Genomic DNA, 23,592 nt, shown 5'->3' with positions numbered 1-23,592 from the left:
GCAGAGAACTTGAAGATGGATAAATAAAAATTTCTCAAGGACAGATAGAAAAATATTTGGAAAAACAAATCCAGTCTCAGTGACCCATGAACGTATGGAACAATATCAAGTAATCTATCATACACATTATTTGAGTCTCTTAAGGAGAAGAGAGAGAAAATGGGGGAGGAAAAATATTTGAATAAGTAAAAATATTAGAAAATTTCCCATGTGTGGTGAAAAAAATCAACAGATCCAAAAAGCTCAGCAAAACTCAAGAAGGAAATACTAAAAAAAAGATATTCTAGGCACATCATGTCAAATTGCTGAAGATCAAAGACAAAGAGTAGATCTTAAAGCACCTAAGGAAAAAAGACAGTTCTTTTAAAGTAATTATATTAATATTTTCTGAATACACTAGCCAATTAAGTTGGAGAAGAAAAAGAAAAGATATAAACATTAGGAAGGAAAAGGCACCCCAGTCAACAATGGACAGATCAATCTATACAGAGATCAAATAAGGAAATAGTGGATTTGAATAATGTATGTGTGTGTGTGTGTGTTAGTTGCTTAGTCGTGTCCGACTCTTTGCAACCCCACAGACTGTAGCCCACCAGGCCCCTCTGTCCATGGGATTCTCCAGGCAAAAACAATGGAGTGCATTGCCATTTCCTTCTCCAAAAGGAACTATAGAAAGAAAGAAAGTGAAGTTTCTCGTGTCCGACTCTGTGATCACATGGACTATAGCCTACTGGGCTCCTCCATCCATGGAATTTTCCAAGCAGGAGTACTGGAAACCCAACAGGAGTATGGGTTGCCATTTCCTTCTCCAGGATTTGAATAATACCATAGACCAAATAGATAGGAGACATGTACAGAATATTCCACCTAGTTGTGACAGAGTATATATTCTTTTCAAGAATACATGGAACATTTTCTAGGTAGATCATATGTTAAGCTACAAAAGAAATGTCAACAAATTCAAAAGAGAGAAATCACACCAACCATGCTGCTGCTACTGCTGCTAAGTCGCTTCAGTCGTGTCCGACTCTGTGTGACCCCATAGACGGCACCCCACTAGGCTCCTCTGTCCCTGGGATTCTCCAGGCAAGAATACTGGAGTGGGTTGCCATTTCCTTCTCCAATGCATGAAAGTGAAAAGTGAAAGTGAAGATGCTCAGTCGTGCCTGACTCTTAGCGACCCCATGGACTGCAGCCCACCAGGCTCCTTGGTCCATGGGATTTTCCAGGCAAGAGTACTGGAGTGGGGTGCCATTGCCTTAGAAATCATTACAGGAATAAAGTTGGAAAATAGACAAATACATTGAAATTAAAGTGTATGCTCCTAAACAACCAATGGATCAATGAAGAACTCAAAAGGGGAATAAAAAATGCTGAAACAAATATATATGGAAATACAGAGCACCCAAACCAGTGTGATACAGTGAAAGCATTTCAAACAGGAAGTTTTATAACTATAAATGCAAACAGAAAGATCTCTATAGACAATCTAATATTATATTTCAAGGAACTTGAAAAAAGAACAAACTAAGCCCAAAGTTAGCATTGCTGCTGCTGCTGCTAAGTCGCTTCAGTTGTGTCCGACTCTGTGCGACTCCATAGACGGCAGCCCACCAGGCTCCCCTGTCCCTGGGATTCTCCAGGCAAGAACACTGGAGTGGGTTGCCATTTCCTTCTCCAATGCATGAAAGTGAAAAGTCAAAGTGAAGTCGCTCAGTCGTATCCGACTCTTAGCGACCCCATGGACTGCAGCCCACCAGGCTCCTTGGTCTATGGGATTTTCCAGGCAAGAGTACTGGAGTGGGGTGCCATTGCCTTCTCCAAAGTTAGCATTAGGAAGAAAATAATAAAGATGAGAGAAGAAATAAACAAAATAGAGAACAGGAAAAGAAAAGAAAAGATTAACAAAACTAAGACTTGGCTCTTTAAAAAGATAAACAAAATGGACATACTTGTAGCTAGACTAAGCAAAAAAAGAGAGGACTCAAATAAATAAAATTATAAATGAAGGGTAAGACACTAAAACAGACACCACAGAAACAGAAAAGATACTAAGAGACTACTCTGAACAATAATATGCCAGTAAGTTGGAAAGCTTAGAAAAATGGATACACTTATAGAAATATGCAACCTGTCATGACTGAAACATGAAGACAGAAAAACATGAAAGAGCAATTAAGGACATAAGAGTCAAAAATCAATAACCTCCCAACAAACAAAAGACTAGGTAGGCTTAGATGGTTTCACTGGTGAATCCTTCACAAACCCTTCCAAAAAAAACTGAAGAGGAGAGAAAATGTCTAAACTTGTTTTACAAGGCCAGCCTATCCTAATACCAAAGCCAGATAAGACTATCACAAGAAAATAAAAATATAGATCAATATCCCTAATGAAAATACATGCAGAAATTCTCAACAAAACATTAGCAAAGTGAATTCAACAGCACATTAAAAGGATCATGCATAATGAACAAGTGGGATTCATCATGGAATGTAATGATGATTTAATATATGCAAATCAGTAAGTGTGACACATCACATTAACAGAATGAAGACCAAAACCATATGATCATCTAAACAGATGCCAAACACTAGCATTTGAGAAAATCCAAGATCAGCCCTGGGATTTCTTTGGAAGGAATGGTGCTAAAGCTTAAACTCCAGTACTTTGGCCACCTCATGCGAAGAGTTGATTCATTGGAAAAGACCCTGATGCTGGGAGGGATTGGGGGCAGGAGGAGAAGGGGACACAGAGGATGAGATGGCTGGATGGCATCACTGACTCGGACGTGAGTCTCAGTGAACTCCGGGAGCTGGTGATGCACAGGGAGGCCTGGCGTGCTGCGATTCATGGGGTCGCAAAGAGTCAGACACAACTGAGCGACTGATCTGATCTGATCTGATCTGAACATCCTTACATGATAAAAACTCTCAACAAAAAAAATCTCAACATAATAAAGGCCAATATATGACAAGCCTACAGCTAACACCATACTTACAGTGAAAGGTTGAAACCTTTCCACTAAAATCAGGAACAAGAAAATGATGCTCATTCTCATCACTTTTATTCAACATAGTGGAAGTCCTAACCAGAGCAATCAGGCAAGAAAAAGAAATAAGAGCTGTCCAATTGGAAAAGAAGGGATAAAACTTTCCTTGTATGCACAGGATACAGGATATTATGTAAATGGGAAAACCTTAAGATTACACCAAAAAAGCATTAAAACTAAGAAAAGAATTCAGTAAAGTTGCAGGAGAAAAATCAACATGCAAAAATCAGTTGTATTTCTATATACACTGAACAATCTGAAAATGAAATAAAGAAAATGACTTGATTCAAAAAGAATAAGATACTTGGGAATAAATTTAACTAAGGGACTGAAACATCAATACATTGAAAACCAGAACATGCTGATGAAAGATACCAAAGAAAACACAAATGAATGGAAAGATATCTCATATTAATGGATTTAAAGAATTAATATTAAATAAAATGCCCATACTATCAAAAGCCATCTTTAGATTCAATACAATGGCGTCTTTTACAGAAGAAAAACAAATGCAACAATTTGTAAAGAACACAAAAGGTCCCAAATAGTCAAAGAAATCTTGACAAAGAAGAATAAAGCTGGAGGCATCATGTTTCCTGATTTCAAACTATATTAAAAAGCTTTAGTAACAATATAGCATGGTATTAACACAAAACAGACACAGAAACCAATGGACCAGAATCAAGAGCACAGAATAAACCCATGCATTCAGTCAGTAAGGGACCAAGTTGACAAGAGAACCAAAGAAAATCAGTGGGGAAAAGATAGTGTCTTCAACAAATGGTGTTGAGAAAACTGAATATACACTTGCCAAAGAATGAAAATGGATCTCTGTCTTATACCACTCACAATAACTAATCTTAATTGGATTAAATGCTTAATGTAAGACTTGAAGCCATTAAACTCCTAGAAGAAAACTTAAGGAAAAAGCTCCTTGATATTGGTCTTGGAAATGAGTTTTTTGTATGTGATATCAGAAACAAATGCAAAAATAAATTATTGGGACTTCATTAAGCAAGCATCTACACAGTAAAAAAAAAAAAAAAAGAAAAGATCCACAAAATGAAAAGGCAACGTAAAGAATAAGAAAAAATATTTATACATCATTTATCTGATATAGGGTTAATATGCAAAACATACAAGAAACTCATTCTACTCAACAGCAAGAAAAACACCAAACAACTCAAGTTTTAAAAATGGGCAAAGGAATTGAATAGATTTTTTTTTTCAAAGATATACAAATGACTAACAGTTCCATAAAAAGGTGCTTAACATCATTAATCATTGGGGAAATACAAATAAAAACCATAAGATATCACTCTACACCTGGTAGAATGGCTATTATAAGAAAGACCAAGAGATAAACAAGTGCTGGCAAGGACTGAAAAAGAGGGAACCCCTGTGCACTGGGGTAAAGAAATGTAGATTGGTACAACCACTATGGAAAACAGTATAGTGGTTACTCAAAAAATTAAAAGCAGAACTAGCATATGATCCAGCAACCCCACTTCTGGGTATATAGCTGAAGATAATGAAATTGGTATCTCAAAGAGATATTTATATCACAATGTTCACTGAAGCATTATTTACAATAGTCAATACATGTAAGTAACCTAAGTATCTGCCAATGAGTGAATGCATATACAAAATATAATACATATAAAAATAAATGGAATAGTACTTGTTTGTAAAAATGAAGGAAGGTCTGCCATTTGTGACAACATGGATCAACCCCATCGGCATTATACAATGGAATCATTGATACATGGACTCTTTTTTTTTTTTTTTTCTGAAAGTGTATTTTTTTTTTTTTTTTTTTATTCTTCCAATTTTATTTTATTTTTAAACTTTACATAATTGTATTAGTTTTGCCAAATATCAAAATGAATCCACCACAGGTATACATGTGTTCCCCATCCCGAACCTCCTCCTCCCTCCTCCCTCCCCATACCATCCCTCTGGGCCGCCCCAGTGCACCAGCCCCAAGCATCCAGCATCATGCATCGAACCTGGACTGGCAACTCGTTTCCTACATGATATTTTACATGTTTCATTGCCATTCTCCCAAATCTTCCCACCCTCTCCCTCTCCCACAGAGTCCATAAGACTGTTCTATACATCAGTGTCTCTTTTGCTGTCTCGTACACCGGGTTATTGTTACCATCTTTCTAAATTCCATATATATGCGTTAGTATACTGTATTTATGTTTTTCCTTCTGGCTTACTTCACTCTGTATAATAGGCTCCAGTTTCATCCACCTCATTAGAACTGATTCAAATGTATTCTTTTTAATGGCTGAGTAATACTCCATTGTGTATATGTACCACAGCTTTCTTATCCATTCATCTGCTGATGGACATCTAGGTTACTTGTAAAAGAATGAAACTGGACCACTTTCTAACACCATACACAAAAATAAACTCAAAATGGATTAAAGATCTAAACGTAAGACCAGAAACTATAAAACTCCTAGAGGAGAACATAGGCAAAACACTCTCCGACATACATCACAGCAGGATCCTCTATGACCCACCTCCCAGAATATTGGAAATAAAAGCAAAAATAAACAAATGGGACCTAATTAACCTTAAAAGCTTCTGCACATCAAAGGAAACTATTAGCAAGGTGAAAAGACAGCCTTCAGAATGGGAGAAAATAATAGCAAATGAAGCAACTGACAAACAACTAATCTCAAAAATATACAAGCAACTCCTACAGCTCAACTCCAGAAAAATAAACGACCCAATCAAAAAATGGGCCAAAGAACTAAATAGACATTTCTCCAAAAAAGACATACAGATGGCTAACAAACACATGAAAAGATGCTCAACATCACTCATTATCAGAGAAATGCAAATCAAAACCACTATGAGGTACCATTTCACACCAGTCAGAATGGCTGCGATCCAAAAGTCTACAAATAATAAATGCTGGAGAGGGTGTGGAGAAAAGGGAACCCTCCTACACTGTTGGTGGGAATGCAAACTAGTACAGCCACTATGGAGAACAGTGTGGAGATTCCTTAAAAAACTGGAAATAGAACTGCCTTATGATCCAGCAACCCCACTGCTAGGCATACACACTGAGGATACATGGACTCTTAAGACAAAAACAAAACAAAACAAAACAGAACTCAGAAACAAGAGTAGATTGGGGCTGCTAGGGGTGGGGGGAGATGAGGTTGGGGAAATGGCACAAATTTCCAGTTTTAAGATGAATAAGCTCTAGGGATCTAATGCACAGCATAGTGACTATAGTTAATAATACTATATTGTACACCTGAAAGTTACTAAGAGAACAGATCTTACAAGGTCTCACCACACAAACACACACACAGAGTAGCCATCTGAGGTGATAGATGTGTTAACTAAATTATGGTATTCATTCACAGTATATACATATATCAAATCATCACACTGTATAGCTTTAACTTGCATAATGTTTTATGTCAATTGTATCTCAATATAATCAGGAAAATAAAAAGAGGAGACAATTATATCCTGATTTTCATGATGATATGCTGTAAACTTAAAGAAAATCAATGGAAAACTAGGGGAAAAAAAAAGAATCTAGAAAGGTAACTAGTTATATATAATAAGTGTAGGGAATCAATGACTCTCCTTATAAGCGGAGCACAGTTTTAAAAAAATAGAAATAAATCCATTTAATAAGAAAAACAGAAGAAAAGTAAATAACTCAAACAAATTCAGATATCTGAAAGACATGTAATTTGTTTTCAGAATAGATATAGTCAATATTTGAAGACTGGTGATTCTCCTAAATTAATATATTATTTTAATAAGATTATGATTAAAATACCAGTAAGAATTTTTTTATTTTGAGAATTGAAAGATGATACCAAAGCTCATACAGCTAATAGCATGTCACTATCTTGAAATTTTTGAGAAAAAAGAAGTAAAAAAGGCATCACTCATTCCAGATGTTAAAAACATTGTAAAGGTATAGTAATCAAAGACTTTAGTTCTAGAGAAGAAACAGACAAACAGAAAATGTATAATGAGAATCCTGAAATATACTACGATATATATATGATTTTAATATATGGTAAGGGTGACATTTTAAGAAATGGTTACTTCAATCAAAGCTGCTGGAATATAAGCACAATTTCAGGTGATTTAAAGACTTAAACACAAAAAAATTTATAAAATAATTCTGGAGGTGGTGGATAGGCAGAGCATAGAAGATTTTTACAACAGTGAAATATTATGTATGATACTATGGATGGTGAACACATGGCATTATACATTTTTTCAAATCTGTAGAATATACAATACCAGAGTGAACCCTAATGTAAACTGTAGACTCTAGATGATAATGATGTATCAATAGGTGCATCAATTGTAACAAATATACCCTGTTTTAGGATATTGACAATGGGAGGCCAAGAATTGTCTGGGGTCAGGGAGTCTACAGAAAATCTCTGTACCTTCCTGTTAAAACTAAAACTGCTGTTATAAAAATGTAAGCCATAAAGGTGGGAAAGATAAAATGATGTTGCATATTTCATAATCTTGGACATAAATTCCACTAAAACAAAACAAAAAATTTCAGAGTGAGAAAAACAGACTACCATAAATCAAGTTGAAGGACAAAATTAAATGACAAATTAATGTTCAATTTAAGCAACTGAAATGCATAAAATATACATATTTTATTAGCATACAAAGAGCTCTTAGAAATCAGAAAGAGACAAATAACAGAAAAGCCGCTGCTGCTGCTGCTGCTAAGTCGCTTTAGTCGTGTCCGACTCTGTGCGACCCCAGAGACGGCAGCCCACCAGGCTCCCCCGTCCCTGGGATTCTCCAGGCAAGAGTACTGGAGTGGGGTGCCATTGCCTTTTTCAACGCATGAAAGTGAAAAGTGAAAGTGAAGTCGCTCAGTCGTGTCTGACTCCTCGTGACCCCATGGACTGCAGCCTACCAGGCTCCTCCATCCATGGGATTTTCCAGGCAAGAGTACTGGAGTGGGGTGCCATTGCCTTCTCCAGAAAAGGCACTAGCAAAGAACAAAGAATTTGCTGTGTTTATGTAAAGAAAAAGGTATAGAAAAATATACGCATGTGTTTGTATGCATATCTGTGTCACATGTATGTACATACATGCACTTGTATATGAATAGATTTCTGAAATGACATTTTAAAAAGCTAACAGAAGTTACTTGTGGGAAGTAGAAACAGGATGGTTTCAAATTTTACTTTTTATTTCATACCTTTTCATGCTCTATATTTCTTATCTTAAAAATCATGAGTATATATTGCTTTTATAATTCAAAAACAAAACCTAGTAGAAACACATTACTTCTGGAGAACCCCACCAGAAAAATGCTGAGTATCCGAACCAGTATATTCATTTCTGTGGACCCTCTTCTCATTCACTGACATTACATGTTGAATACTATTATGGTGTTTAAAACATTAAAAAATAGAGTGTCTTAGTAAAATGCAGTAAAACTAGACATATGGAAGCTTACTAAATAAACATAGCACCATTTTACTTATCAACATTTTTTTTAATCCTTGAATTGTTTTTGAAATATACAGCAGAAATTGATTACTGAATTTTCATTTTGGCTCTTTAAAGTCATAACTAGAGAGTTTTGTCTTTCTCCTCTTTCCTTCTGGGGCTCTGAAATCAATCAATTTCTGCCTTTCAAGGTCCATCACACTCAGTCTTCTCTCTTATGGATCCACTGTCTCTATCCTCAGCAGTTTTTCTTCCAGGAAACTGGGCTCTCTCCCTGCAATTTTAGCTATTAACAAGCAACAGTTGCATCAAAAGGAACTTGATCAGTTGCAGGCTCAGTAAACAAGCATGCAGACAAGGAACAATGACAGTAATTAATGTAAGGATCTGAGTCTGACCCATTAATAGAGTAATTTGAGATTCAGCAAATTGCATATTGTAGGGAGTATAAGAAGTTTTTCCTCAAAGATCCTGGATCAGGATGACACTGTTTCTCCAATAAATTGGGCAACCTAGAAGATATGGACAAATTTCTAGAAAAATACAATCTGCCAAGACTAAAGCAAGAGGAACAGATAATTTGAACAGGTTGATCATTAGAAGTGAAATTGAATTTTTAATTAAAAAAAATTCCCAGCAAACAAAAGTCTAGGACTGGACAGCTTAAAAGGGAATTCTAATAAGCATATAAAAAAGTTAATAATTATCCTTCTCAAACTATTCCAAAAGACTGAAGAAGATGGAATACTCCCAAATTCATTCTATGAGACCCTCATTACCCTGATAACCGAAACCAGATAAAGACACTAATGTAGATATAAAGATCTTCAACAAAATGTTAGCAAACTGAATCCAGTGATATAAAAAAGGATCATGCAGCATGATCAAGTTAGATTATTTCAGGGACACATGGATGGTTCAGTAATCACAAATCAGTCAATGTGACACATCACATTAACAAAAGAAGGGTAAAAATCTCATGATCATCTCAACAGACACAGAAAAAGCATTTGACAAAATTCAACATCCACTCATGATTAAAAACTCATATCAAAGTGGGTACAGAAGGAACATATCTCAAAGTAATAAAGACCATCTATGACATAGGCACAGCTAAAATCATACTCAATGATGAAAACCTGAAAGCCTTTCCTCCAAATTTAGGAATAAGGCAAGGATGCCCACTCCCAAGACAAGGATGCCCACTTTTACCACTTTAACAGTGTTGGAAGTCCTAGCCACAGCAAGCAGACAAGGAAAAAAAAAAAGGCATCCAAATTGGAAGAGAAGAAATAAAACCATTACTATTTGAAGATGACATGATACTATCTATATATAGAAAACCCTAAAGTCTCCACTAAAAAAATATTAGAATAAATAAATTCAGCAAAGTTGAAGGGTACACAATATATGGAAATTTGCTTTCTATACACTAATAATGAATCATCAGAAAGAGGAAACTAAAAAACATTCCTGTTTAAAACTGCATCAAAACGACACGTAGGAATAAACTTGACCAAGAAACTGAAAGACCTATAGACTGAAAACCATAATGCACTGATGAAGGAAACTGAATAAGATATAAAGAAATGGAAAGATATCCTGTACTCTTGGATTTGAAGAATATCATTAAAGTAGCCATAACTACCCAAAGCAATCTACAGATTTAATGAAATCCCTATCAAAATAGCCAAAATATTTTTCATAGAACTAGATCAAATCATCCTAAAACTCAAATGGAACTATAAAAAATTCCAAATTGCCAAAACAATCTTCAGAAAGGAGAACAAAGCTGGAGTTATCATCTTTACAGGCTTCAGTTCAGTTCAGTTCAGTCGCTCAGTCATGTCCAACTCTTTGCAACCCCATGAATCGCAGCACGCAGGCCTCCCTGTCCATCACCAACTCCTGGAGTTCACTCAAACTCATGTCCATCGAGTTGGTGATGCCATCCAGCCATCTCATCCTCTGTCATCCCCTTTTCCTCCTGCCTCCAATCCCTCCCAGCATCAGAGGCTTTTCCAATGAGTCAACTCTTCACATGAGATGGCCAAAGTATTGGAGTTTCAGCTTTAGCATCATTCCTTCCAAAGAATACCCAGGGCTGATCTCCTTTAGAATGGACTGGTTGGATCTCAGACTATACTTAATCTACAATAATCAAAACAGCATGATACTGACACAACACAGACATAAATCAATGGAACCGAATTAAAACCCCAGAAATAAACCCACAAACCTGCGGTCAATTAATCTATGACAAAAGAGGCAAGAATATACAATGGAGAAAAAGACTCTCTTCAATAAGTGGTGGTGGGAAAACTGGAGAGCTATACGCAAAAGAATGAGATTAGCATGAGATTCTTCACACCATATACAAAAAGAAACTTAAGTGAATTAAAGATGTAAATGTAAGACCTAAAACCATAAAACTCCTAGAAGAACACAGGCAGGATACTCTGACATAAATTGTAGCAATATTTCTCTTGGATCTGTCTCCTAAGGCAAAAGAAATAAAAGCAAAAATAAACAAATGGGACCTTATTAAATTTAAAAGCTTTTGCAGTGCGAAGGAAACTACATACAAAATGAAAAGACAATCTACAGAATGGGAGAAAATACTTGCCAAAGATATGACTGACAAGGGAGCTAATATCCAAAATAGATAAACAGCTCATAAAACGCAGTATCAAAAATGTCACCTAATCAAAATCTGGGATAAAGATTGGAACATACATTTGTGTAAGAAAGATATTCACATGATTAACAGGTGTGTGAAAAAATGCATAATATGGCCAATTATTAGAGAAATACAAATCCAAACAAAGAGATATCACCTCACAACTGTCAGAACGGCTGTCATCAAAAAGTCTACAATTAGTAAATGTTGACAAGGATGTGGAGTAAAGGAATCCCCTTGTACACTTTTGGTAGAAATAGGCATTGCTGCAGCCACTATGGAAAACAGTATGTAGGTTCCTTAAAAAACTAAAAATAGAACTACCATATAATCCAGCAATTCCACTCTAGGGTATATATCTGGAAAAAAAATCCCACAAATTCGAAAATATACATGCACCTCAATGTTCAAAGCAGATGTATTTAAAATAGCCAAATATGGAAGCAATCCAAATGTCCATCAACAGACAAGTTAATACGATGAGGTCATCTATACAATGGAATATGTCAGCCATAAGAAAGAATAAAATTCTGCCATTTGCAGCAACATGGATGGATCTAGAGAATAGTATACTTCATAAAATATATCAGACAGAGAAAGACAAATACTATATGAAATCATATGTATAAGCTAAAAGGTAAAACAAATAAATGTATATAGCAAAACAGAAACAGACTCACAGATACAGAAAATAAACGAGTGATTTCCAGTAGGGAGAGGGAAGGTAGGGGGAAAGAATAGGGGTAGGGGATTAAGACAGAGAAACTATTGTGTACCAAATATTTAGATAAGGAATAAGGATATAGTATTTAGCACAGGGAATTACAGTCATTATCTTATAACAGCTTGTAATGGAGTATATATGTAAAAACACTGATTTACTATGCTATACATCTGAAACAAATATTGTAAATCAACTATATTTCAGTTCTTAAAAAAATGACACTTTTTATAATGATCATAATGTCTTTCTGAACATTTAATTACATGGAAATTCCTATTCCATACATTTCAGTTAGCTCCTAAATGGTAAAAGAACATGTATATAAATGAAATAGAATTATGTCATTTAATTGCCTGCACTATACTGTTCATGCATTTCATTTCAGTCGCTCAGTCGTGTCCGACTCTTTGCGATCCCATGAACTGCAGCATGCCAGGCCTCCCTGTCCATCATCAGTTCCTGGAGTTTACTCAAACTCATGTCCATCGAGTCAGTGATGCCATACAACCATCTCATCCTTTGTCGTCCCCTTCTTCTCCCGCCCTCAATCTTTCCAACCATCAAGGTCTTTTCCAATGAGTTAGCTCTTTGCATCAGGTGGCCAAAGTATTGGAGTTTCAGCTTCAACATCAGTCGTTCCAAAGAACACCCAGGACTGATCTCCTTTAGGATGGAATGGTTGGATCTCCTTGCAGTCCAAGGGACTCTCAAGAGTCTTCTCCAACACCACAGTTCAAAAGTATCAATTCTTCTGAGCTCAGCTTTCTTTATAGTCCAACTCTCACATCCATGCATGACTACTGGAAAAACCATAGATGGACCTTTGTTGACAAAGTAGTGATTATCAAATATAGTATATTCTATTTTTCCTCATATCCATAAATTTTATCTTCCAGTATAGTGTCTGGCACATAAAAGTGTCCAAAACATACAGAATAAGTAAGTGCAAAGAAAAGACTGCTATTTACAAATACAGTATATCAGAATTGGAAAGGATCATAGAGGTTCCCAATCCATAAGAATTCCGTAAGTCTCACCTATCCTAGCCCTAATCACCACCATAACTATTACTGTCATAGTCCTCAGTTTAGTGCAGTTCAGTGACTCAGTCGTTTCCGACTCTTTGCGACCCCATGAATCGCAGCCACACCAGGCCTCCCTGTCCATCACCAACTCCCGGAGTTCACTCAAGCTCATGTCCGTCAAGTTGGTGATGCCATCCAGCCATCTCATCCTCTGTCGTCCCCTTCTTCTCCTGCCCCCAATCCCTCCCAGCATCAGAGTTTTTCCAATGAGTCAACTATTTGCATGAGGTGGCCAAAGTATTGGAGTTTCAGCTTCAGCATCAGTCCTTCCAATGAACACCCAGGACTGATCTCCTTTAAGATGGACTGGTTGGATCTCCTTGCAGTCCACGGGATTCGCAAGAGTCTTCTCCAACACCACAGTTCAAAAGCATCAATTCTTCAGCACTCAGCTTTCTTCACAGTCCAACTCTCACATCCATACATGACCACTGGAAAAACCAGTCTTGACTAGACGGACCTTTGTCAGCAAAGTAATGTCTCTGCTTGCTAATATGCTATCTAGGTTGGTCATCGGAGAAGGCAATGGCACCCTACTCCAGTACTCTTGCCTGGAAAATCCCATGGACGGAGGAGCCTGGTAGGCTGCAGTCCATGGGTTCGCTACAAGTCGGACACGACTGAGGGACTTCCCTTTCACTTTTCACTTTCATGCATTGGAGAAGGAAATGGCAACCCACTCCAGTGTTCTTGCCTGGAGAATCCCAGGGACAGGGGGGCCTGGTGGGCTGCCGTCTATGGGGTCACACAGAGTCGGACACGACTGAAGTGACTTAGCAGCAGCAGGTTGGTTATAACTTTCCTTCCAAGGAGTAAGCGTCTTTTAATTTCATGGCTGCAATCACCATCTGAAGTGATTTTGGAGCCCAAAAGAATAAAGTCAGCCGCTGTTTCCTCATCTATTTCTCATGAAGTGATGGGACCAGATGCCATGATCTTAGTTTTCTGAATGTTGAGCTTTAAGCCAACGTTTTCTCTCTCCTCTTTCACTGTCATCAAGAGGCTTTTTAGTTCCTCTTCACTTTCTGCCATAAGGGTGGTGTCATCTGCATATCTGAGGTTATTGATATTTCTCCCAGTAATCTTGATTCCAGCTTGTGCTTCTTCCAGCCCAGCGTTTCTCATGATGCTCTCTGCATATAAGTTAAATAAGCAGGGTGACAATATACATCCTTGACGTACTCCTTTTCCTATTTGGAACCAGACTGTTGTTCCATGTCCAGTTCGAACTGTTGCTTCCTGACCTAGCAAATGGTAATTCAGTTTTACAGGGAATACTCCATTGATGTTAAATCCTCCAATCTAAGAAATCAGTCCATTCCAGTTTCAGATGTATCCTTGGCCTCTGAATATCGACATTTGAGGGAAAAGTACAATTTCCTTACATTTTCACCAGATTTGTTTTTTGCCAGAGATAGAGGATATTTACTGTTACTGATCTTCTTCATACTATAAAGTCTTTATTGTTTTATTTGCCTTTTTAAAATTTCAAATCCCCTGTTTTTCAGTTCCAAGTTTTCCTAATTAGATCAGCACATCTCTAAGTAAATATTTTATTCCCGATTTTTGTGAGGTACATTCTCACCCAAAAGTCCACTATTTACTGAAGTATACTTGATTTACAATGTTTCAGGTGTACAGCAAAGTGATTCAATTATACACATACACGTATTCTTTTTCAGACTTTTTCCATAAGTTATTAGAAGGTATTAAATGTAGTCCCCTGTGCTATATGATAGGTCCTTATTTATCTATTTTCTATATAGTACTGTGTATATATTAAATCTAAATCCCTGATTTATCCCTTCCCTTCTTTCCCATTTGATAACCATAAGTTTGTTTCCTAAGTTTGTGAGTCTATTTCTATTTGAAAATAAATTCCTTTGTATAATTTTCTTAGATTTCACATACAGAGGATATAACATGATACTTGTCTTTCCCTGTCTGGAAAATCTTCTACTCTTGAATTTGATTCAGTGGACTAAATAATGCTCAAACTCATGCAACTAGTAATTGGCAGAATCAAGATTAACCAGTAGAGATAGGATCAAAACATCTGTGTTTTTAAAAAACTTTCCCAGGGTAAGTGTGAAGAACCACCACCTTACTAATTTGATCCATAGTTTGGAAAATCAGATCCCATTCCTGAAATACACAGTCAACTAGTCATTTAACCATGTATTTTGCTTTTTTTTCTCCACAAAGTTTCAACTTTTAGAAAATTAGATAAAAATGTAAGCCAAAGCCTTGAGTTCTTAAGGATTAAGTTCCGGGAAATACAGAACATATTTCATTTTTATGCACTGCAAACTCTCTTGTGCCTACCTATGTTTATCTTTTATACCAAATTCAAGGAAAATATTTAACATAAATGGTGTATAATTGAGTTCTTTTAGCTTATCTTGCAATAGCAATCCTTCTGGATGCTGTCTATAAGCAAGGGCATAATTATAACTTTCTTCATTTAATTCATAAACATTATTCAGTGCCGATTACATGCAAAGAGTAATTTGAGCCCGTTTTACCTGCAAGAAAAGTATGTTTTGGAAACTTTATGCAAGAATGGAAAAATACAAGGAGCCTACAATAGGATTTTATGTTTCACCTTCCTTCCTTTCAGAAGCTCAAAGAGAAGAAAACATATATAAAATCCTTTTATTGATGGGCTGAAATAAGAGTACACACCCTGAATAAGTTTTATTACATGTAAAATGTATGAAAATTGTCTAAATACATGGGCAATGAATACAGAAAAGATGTGATAAAAATGTACTGATGATCTGTATACCACATGTTGTTGTTGTTCAGTTGCTAAAGCATGTTTGATTCTTTTGCAATGCTATGGATTGCAGGCCACCAGGTTCCCCTGACCATGGGATTTTCCAGGCAAGAATACTGGAGTAGGTTGCCATTTCCTCCTCCAGAGGATCTTCCCAACCCAGGGACTGAACCTCTCTCCTTCACTGGCAGGCAGATTCTTTACCACCGAACCACATGGGATGCCCAGAACATATATGTACATAAAAAGACAGTGCTATTGCTGAATTGTGTTCCCCGGAAAGATACATTCAAATCTTAAGACTCAACACCTATGAGTGACCTTATTTTGGAAATTGTTAATCAAATTAAGATCAAGTCATGCTGAATCCAACATGAGTGTATCCTTACAATAAGAGAAGAGACAAAGACACACAAGGAGAAAACCATGTGATGAGGGAGGCAGAGATTGGAGTGATGAGTTTATAAACCAGTAAATGCCAAGGAACATCACCATCACAGAAGCTAAGAAAAAGGCATAGAGCAGATTCTCCCCAATGCCATCAAAACAGTATGCCCCTGTGGACAATTCAACTTCAGACTTCTAGTGTCAAGGATTGCGAGATAATACATTTTTGTTAATTTAAATCACCCAGTTTGTGATATCTCTTACAGAAATGTTAACAGAGAACCAAACTGCCTATTCACTTTTATCTTTCCAGTGAAATATCAAATCAGTTTCTCAGATTAAATAAATACCTGATCAATGTATATATAAAAGATATTTAATACAAATGAGAAAATTCATCAAATCATTCTGCCCTGCACATGAGATATTTCTCCAAATAACAGTGGTTGATAAGAAGTCAAAATTTTAGGGCAGGCAGTGATTCCATGAATATCCAAGTAAACTTTCTTAAAAAATTTGGAATATACATAGTTTTCATGAGGCTAAAATGTTAACAACAATTTTTTAAAAAATATTTTTTAATGATTATTTTTGGATAAACTATATTTTACATGTTTAAAAATAAACTTTAAAATTGCTCATTGGGAAACTTCAATGTGAATAAAATTTACTAGAAGTACAACAAACATGATGCAAAAGAAATTTGGCATGAGTATAATGGATAAATTCATTATTGCTTTTGCAAGAGTTCAGTTTACTACTATAAGGAAACCTGTTTACATTCATTTTGCAAAAAGTAGAAAAACTGCATCAACTACTTATTGAATTATACAAGTGTTAGGCAGCTAAGCTATTTACTTACATTATCAGTCCCATTTAACCCTTATAATTATTATTCTCAAATTTAAAGATGTACAAATTGAGGGACAAAGACAATCAATAATCTGCCCAAGTTAACACAGTTGGTGGGGGTGGCACAGTTGTGGTTTGTCAATCTGTCCTAGGAATTTGTGTTCTTGAATAGCAAGCTTGTAAGTCATACCCACTATGTTCTGACTGCCTTTCTAACTACTAAATTTTTTTATAAAACATAATTTGCAAATAAACCTTAAAATATGTGAAATGAGTCAGCCCTTTTGATTAGAATTATAAATATCTGTGGCTTATTAATGACACGGTCAAATATAGAATGCAATTCAAAGAGAAAAAAGAGCTGGTTTTTAATATAATGTGGAAGGAAGATAAATTACAGCTATAAGGCATTGATATGATGCTGTGATTAAAGAATAACTGAAGACCAAAATAAGATATGACATGTGGGTAAGTTAAAAAAGGAAATATCAGAGAAAGAAACTCAACAACAGGTTGCTTATATGGAAGCATTGTTTATGGGAACTATTTTCATTAATTGAGCAATGGGTCAATTTGAAATATTTTCTTAAATAGGTAAATTATATCTACCAAATTAAGAGAAGATTTACATCATGATTAAAATGTAATTCTGAGAAAAGAATTTTTAGAAACAGTCACTGAATAAAAGGGTAAAGAAATATCTCCCTAACTCCTGACAGCTGTTATAGTATATTGGTTTACTGAAGGAAGCAATGAAATCTATTTCTTTGAAGATCCTTAAAAAGAGAAGGCATACATTATCAGCAGTTCAGAAAGGTTTAGGTGTCTCTCTGCCAGAAGGCAACCAGTGGATAATCACTTATGGTTCTATAAAGCCTAGTGACTGCATAATAATGCTATTCTTATAACTATGAGGAAAGGGCAACACAGCTGCTTTTTCTTTTCTTTGGTGATCAGGATTTGCTATCCAAAAAGTTGCAGAATAATTTGAATGTAATTAGATGAAATTTTCCCCAGCAGAAAAGCAAAAATTAATTTTGACTCTAGTTACTGAAAGAAAACTCAGAAGCTCCACACTGGGGTTTTTAAACATTTATGGTCTCCTTCACTTAGAAAGCAGTCCTTTATGTTCAACTTAAAAAGCAAACTCATTTGCTGGATGACCTTAGGCCTATGAGTTGAATTAACGTAAATTAAAAATTCTGAACATCTCTACAGTTTCTTTGTTTGTATAAAATGCTTGGAGAAATTCAATTTTACTGCATTCTACTCAAGTTTTTATGAGTTTACCTTTATTTCATTTCATATTATTTACATAATCCTTTATTTTTCATGGAAGTGGAGAAGACAGATTCCTTATATTTATTATTTTTTTCTTTATAATGCAGTCAATTTCTTTCCAAGCAAATCCCCTTTAGAGGGTAATGCAATTAATTTCAGTTTTGAAGAAGGAACTGTGGTCTACAATTCTTGGTCTGCTATTTTTGCAGGAGCAATAAGAGCTGTTGTGAAAGTAATGAAAGTTCAATGGGATTTTGGGATGGATGATTCTCACAAAATATAAAGCTGCTAGGGACGTAAAATCACTGCAGATGGTGACCGTAGCTATAAAATTAAAAGATGCTTATTCCTTGAAAGAAAAGCTATGACAAACCTAGCCAGTATTTTAAAAAGCAAAGACATTACTTCTCTAACAAAGGTCCGTATAGTCAAAGCTATGGTTTTTCCAGCAATCGTGTACGGATGTTAGAGTTGGATGGTCAAGAAGGCTGAATGCCAAAGAATTGATGCTTTTGAACCGTGGTGTTGGAGAGGACTCTTGAGAGTCCTTTGGACTGCAAGGAGATCAAATCAGTCCATCCTAAAGGAAATCAACTCTGAATATTCATTGGAAGGACTGATGCTGAAGCTGAAGCTCCAATACTTTGGTTACCTGATTTGAAGAGCCAACACATTAGAAAAGACCCTGATGCTTGGAAAGATTGAAGGCAGGAGGAGAAGGGGAAGACAGAGGACAAGATGGCTAGATGGCATCACAGACTCAATGGACATGAGTTTGAGCAAGCTCTGGGAGATGGTGAAGGAGAGGGAAGCCTTGTGTGCTACAGTCCACTGGGTCACAAAGAGTCAGACACGACTGAGTGACTGCACAACAACAGGGATGTAAAGGGATGACCTCCCAAGATTTTAGAGCACTTTAGAATATTTGTTTAAAATAACCAGGAAATGCAAAAATTTCAAAAAAATTACATATGGTATAAAATGAAAGTGAAGTGTCTCAGTTGTGTCTGACTCTTTACGACCCCACGGACTGTAGCCTACCAGGCTTCTCAGTCCATGGGATTTTCCAGGCAAGAGTACTGGAGTGGGTTGCCATTTCCTTCTCCAAGGGATCTTCCCGACCTGGGTCGGGATCAAACCCGGGTCTCCCGCATTGCAAGCAGACGTTTTATCCTCTGAGCCACCAGGGAAGCCCTCTATATGGTATAGATACTTTTAAAATAAATAGAAAATAATTCTAACTTCATAAGTAACTTTAGTATTTGTAGTTATATATGTGTCCAAGAGAGATGTAAAGAGCCCTGTTTTTAAACTTGGGTACTTAATTGCTATTATTTAATTGTTTTTGTATTTAGGGATATAATGAGTCCTATATACTATATAGTACTCCAGGTTAGGGTAAAAGCAGCTTACAATAATTTTATACATGAAATAGTGCTCAGGGGAAAAAACAGGAAGGGATAAATAGTTATGATAGAAAAAGTATTAAAAATATGTTTTATTTTTTCTAAAACATAATTATATTTGTTTTTATATACTTAATAATATAAAACTCATAGCACATATATTTCATTACTTGCCTCCAAAAAATTGTTGACATCCTCTGTGGCCATCTGTCAAGGTAGTCATTCCTTTGTGTTTGATAAAATTAGAGGAGGATTATACTTCTACGGACTGATGAAGGAAAATATTCCGTGTTCTTGTCTTCTGGTGTTTATTTCCCTGGTCCTGTTAAAAGGAAAATAAGCATAAATTTTAGACAGATATCCAGTTATTCTACATTTTTTTAGATTTATATTTAAGAACATTTTGTGATTCTTAATTAGGTCTCATTAAGAATCACAGAGTTTTAGTCTTACACACAGGACTTGCTAAATATATAACTCCAGGTAAGAAAGAGCTATATCAGATGACTCAATCCCCATATCTTTCAGGATAGGAAACTGAAATCCAGACAGGTTAAACAACTCAACCATTTTTACAATCAAATGGTGGCAGGGCCAACACAAGAAACCAATTCTTATCATTTCAAGTTTAGGGCTCTTTCCTCTAGTTGTTTCCCAGTAGGCAGAACAGAAAACTCTCTGGAAGAGGGAAGAAGATAGAGAATAGTATTATTATCATGACCAAGCTAAGTTTCTCAGCCCTAATAATGAGAGAAAAATCTAGAAAGAAAAAACATCATAGTTAAATAATATTTAGGTTATTAATTCAAGTACAGCATGTACTCAATGGATATCTATTTTAAAGTACAATCAAGATTATTTGGTTTAAAATGACCAGTTACCATTTAATTTCTCAGTTTCATCTAGTTATGATCATTTATTTTTTCTCATCTTTGGTACTATAGCCATCTATTATCCACAGAGCAAAAGAGGGTCCTTTTTATTATCTACAGTGCAACATATCAATATTTTTAAAAAGAAAATTGGACTTTAGACACTCTTAGTCAAAATCCTTCAAAGATACCCTAGAGCATCCATGATAAAATCCAAAGCATTACATTGCCTTAAATGATTGGGCACCCTCTGATACCTATCCTAACATACTTCTCCTTGCCGGGCATCCAAATCCTAGTTTATAAATATGCTAATGGCACCCCACTCCAGTACTCTTGCCTGGAAAATCCCATGGACCAAGGAGCCTGGGGGGCTACAGTCCATGGGGTTGCTAAGAGTCGGACATGACTGAGTGACTTCACTTTCACTTTTCACTTTCACGCATTGGAGAAGGAAATGGCAACCCACTCCAGTGTTCTTGCCTGGAGAATCCCAGGGATGGGGGAGCCTGGTGGACTGCCGTCTATGAGGTCGCACAGAGTCAGACACGACTGAGGCGACTTAGCAGCAGCAGCAAGCACACTTTCAGTTTAGGTCTTTGACCCTGGTCCTTCCTCAGACTGGAACACTTCTCCACACAGCCACATGCCTGTTCCCAATGTCTGAAATATTCTTTTCTCTGACAGCAACATCACATGTTTCAAGAATTTACTCAAACGTCACCACCCAGAGAGGTTTTCTTTTATTACTAGCTAAACAACTTTTCCACCCTCCATCACTCACCCCTCTCCCTACTGATCCTCATTTTCTATACCATACATGCTTCAGTTCCAGGCAGAGTACTTTCTAGATATTATACAACCCAACATAATCCCTAAGGGATCAGATAGGTCTTGTAATTAAGTATTGAGTTTTTATAGGTAATATGGTAAACGTACTATAATTATGCACTCTCTCTCCTGACTCTGCTGCTGCTGCTGCGTCGCTTTAGTCGTGTCCGACTCTGTGCGACCCCATAGACAGTAGCCCACCAGGCTCCCCCGTCCCTGGGATTCTCCAGGCAAGAACACTGGAGTGGGTTGCCATTTCCTTCTCCAATGCATGAAAGTGAGAAGTGAAAGTGAAGTCACTCAGTCGTGTCCGACTCTTAGCGACCCCATGGACTGCAGCCCACCAGGCTTCTCCATCCATGGGATTTTCCAGGCAAGAGTACTGGAGTGGGGTGCCATTGCCTTCTCCCTCCCGACTCTGAGTACCCTGAAATAAAATGTCAATATCTTTAAAAGCAAAACATATATTCTAAGTGATATTTATAAAAAGGCAACAAATAGTTATTAGTTTTACTACTCAACAAATTAATATTAGGTCAGGTTTTATCTTTATGAGTTGCAAAAACTTTGTTTCAGAGCTTTTGGATTTTAGAATCGCAGGTAAAGAATTGTGGAATATAATATATATTTATTTATTTATTGCCTGTCTCCTTTAAGTAATGTAAGCTTACAATACCATTTTTTTTTTCATGCTGCATGCCCAGTGGCTAACAGATAAGTACTCAAAAATATTAGATGAAAGGGTAAGTAATCCTCTGTAAAGATTAGTTTTTATTCTTAATATTATAAATAAATCCTATTCTATAATAATAATATTCTTCTCAATTGAAGGAAAAGTTGAAAAAATTATTTTGAAAGACTCTTAAAATGATTTCTTCTTGTATAGTTCATTGAAAGAAAAAAATATGATAACATTTAGATAAAACAACAGGAAACAACACCTGAGCTCAACAGAATTCCAGAAATCTAGGTGCTTCTTTGTGTTCCCATTTTCTATTTAACTACTTATCTATTTATCACTTAACCATTCATCTTCCATCTATCTACCTTTTTCTCTTTGATTTAGATATTTCACCATTCTTGACCCAACACATTATCTCTAAAATGAGAGGGCAGAACTCAATCTTTAGTAGTTCCACGATTTTACTAAGTTAAATAACTGAGGCAGTAATCACTCTGACTATCCCAGAAGTTGACTGGCTCATCTCAAAGACATATAATCTTGTTTATCTAACCTACAATTAAAAAACAGAAACTAGTTTTTACTTAAATTTAAGCATGTATGTTTAACTCAAATGAAGTGACACACTTGTCAAATAACCACTTTATGTCACAGATACAGAATACTCAACTTTTGTGTAAGTTTCTGCTGAAGAGTATGCCTAATAATAACAAATATTTATTTAGCATTTACTGTGTGCCAGGTATTATTCTAAGTTCTTACATTATATTATTAAACTTAAAACATCTGTACTAGCTAGATACCAATATCAACCCCCTGTGGTAGCCTGGATTACTCCTCCTTTTCCCTACCATGTGACCACAGGAGGTGCATATATACCTCTCTGCTCTTTGAGTTTGGAACTGGCCACATGCCTTGCTTTGACCAAATGGGGTAACAGCAGACAACACACAAGCAGAGCCTTGAAATATGTATGCTTTAGCAACTTGGTTTCTTCCTTGCTATCTTGCCTTAGTCTCTGAGGAAAAAATGTTTCAGGTAGCTACAGGTCCAAGGAAGATGAGACATGAGGCACAGACCCAGATGCATCTTCCACTTGAACCCACATCTGGTTGAGTCCAGTCTGGATCAGACCTACTCCTCTTACCCACAGATTTCTGAGCAAGAACTAAATGCTTATTGTGGCATGCCAGTGAGATTTTCGTGGTGGTTTGTAGTACAGCAAAAGCTCACTGATAAACTTCCTCTTTATAGACAGCAAAAATAAGGGTCAGAGATCAATTTGTCCAAACTTTCATAGCCAATAAAGTGGGAGAGCTAGATATGAAGCCATGCAAGTCTAGTTCAAAGGTCTATACTCTTAAGTCTCTATGCTATATTGCCACTGCATTAAATTCGCTGTATCATGAGATATTAAGCCATTAATTAATATGGCAGTGGGTGATTTGGCACATTAAAATTCATAATTGTAAATTTATCT

The 23,592-nt window shown here is 36.3% G+C and overlaps 1 protein-coding gene across 8 annotated transcripts in view; it reads right to left on the bottom strand.

Moving 5' to 3' along the window:
* Positions 1-23,592, bottom strand: part of MBD5 (methyl-CpG binding domain protein 5) — a 491,337-nt gene that overhangs the window by 250,456 nt on the left and 217,289 nt on the right. For all 8 annotated transcript variants that reach the window (XM_070390101.1, XM_070390089.1, XM_070390114.1 and 5 more), the window contains one exon: positions 19,902-20,049. The gene's annotated coding sequence lies outside the window, so the exon portion shown is untranslated. The remainder of the gene's footprint in view (positions 1-19,901; positions 20,050-23,592) is intronic.

This window comes from Bos mutus, chromosome 2 (assembly GCF_027580195.1).
Source record: "Bos mutus isolate GX-2022 chromosome 2, NWIPB_WYAK_1.1, whole genome shotgun sequence".
Lineage (NCBI taxonomy): Eukaryota > Metazoa > Chordata > Mammalia > Artiodactyla > Bovidae > Bos > Bos mutus.
The sequence above is the reverse complement of the archived record's forward strand: the minus strand, read 5'-3'. Positions and strand labels throughout refer to the sequence as shown.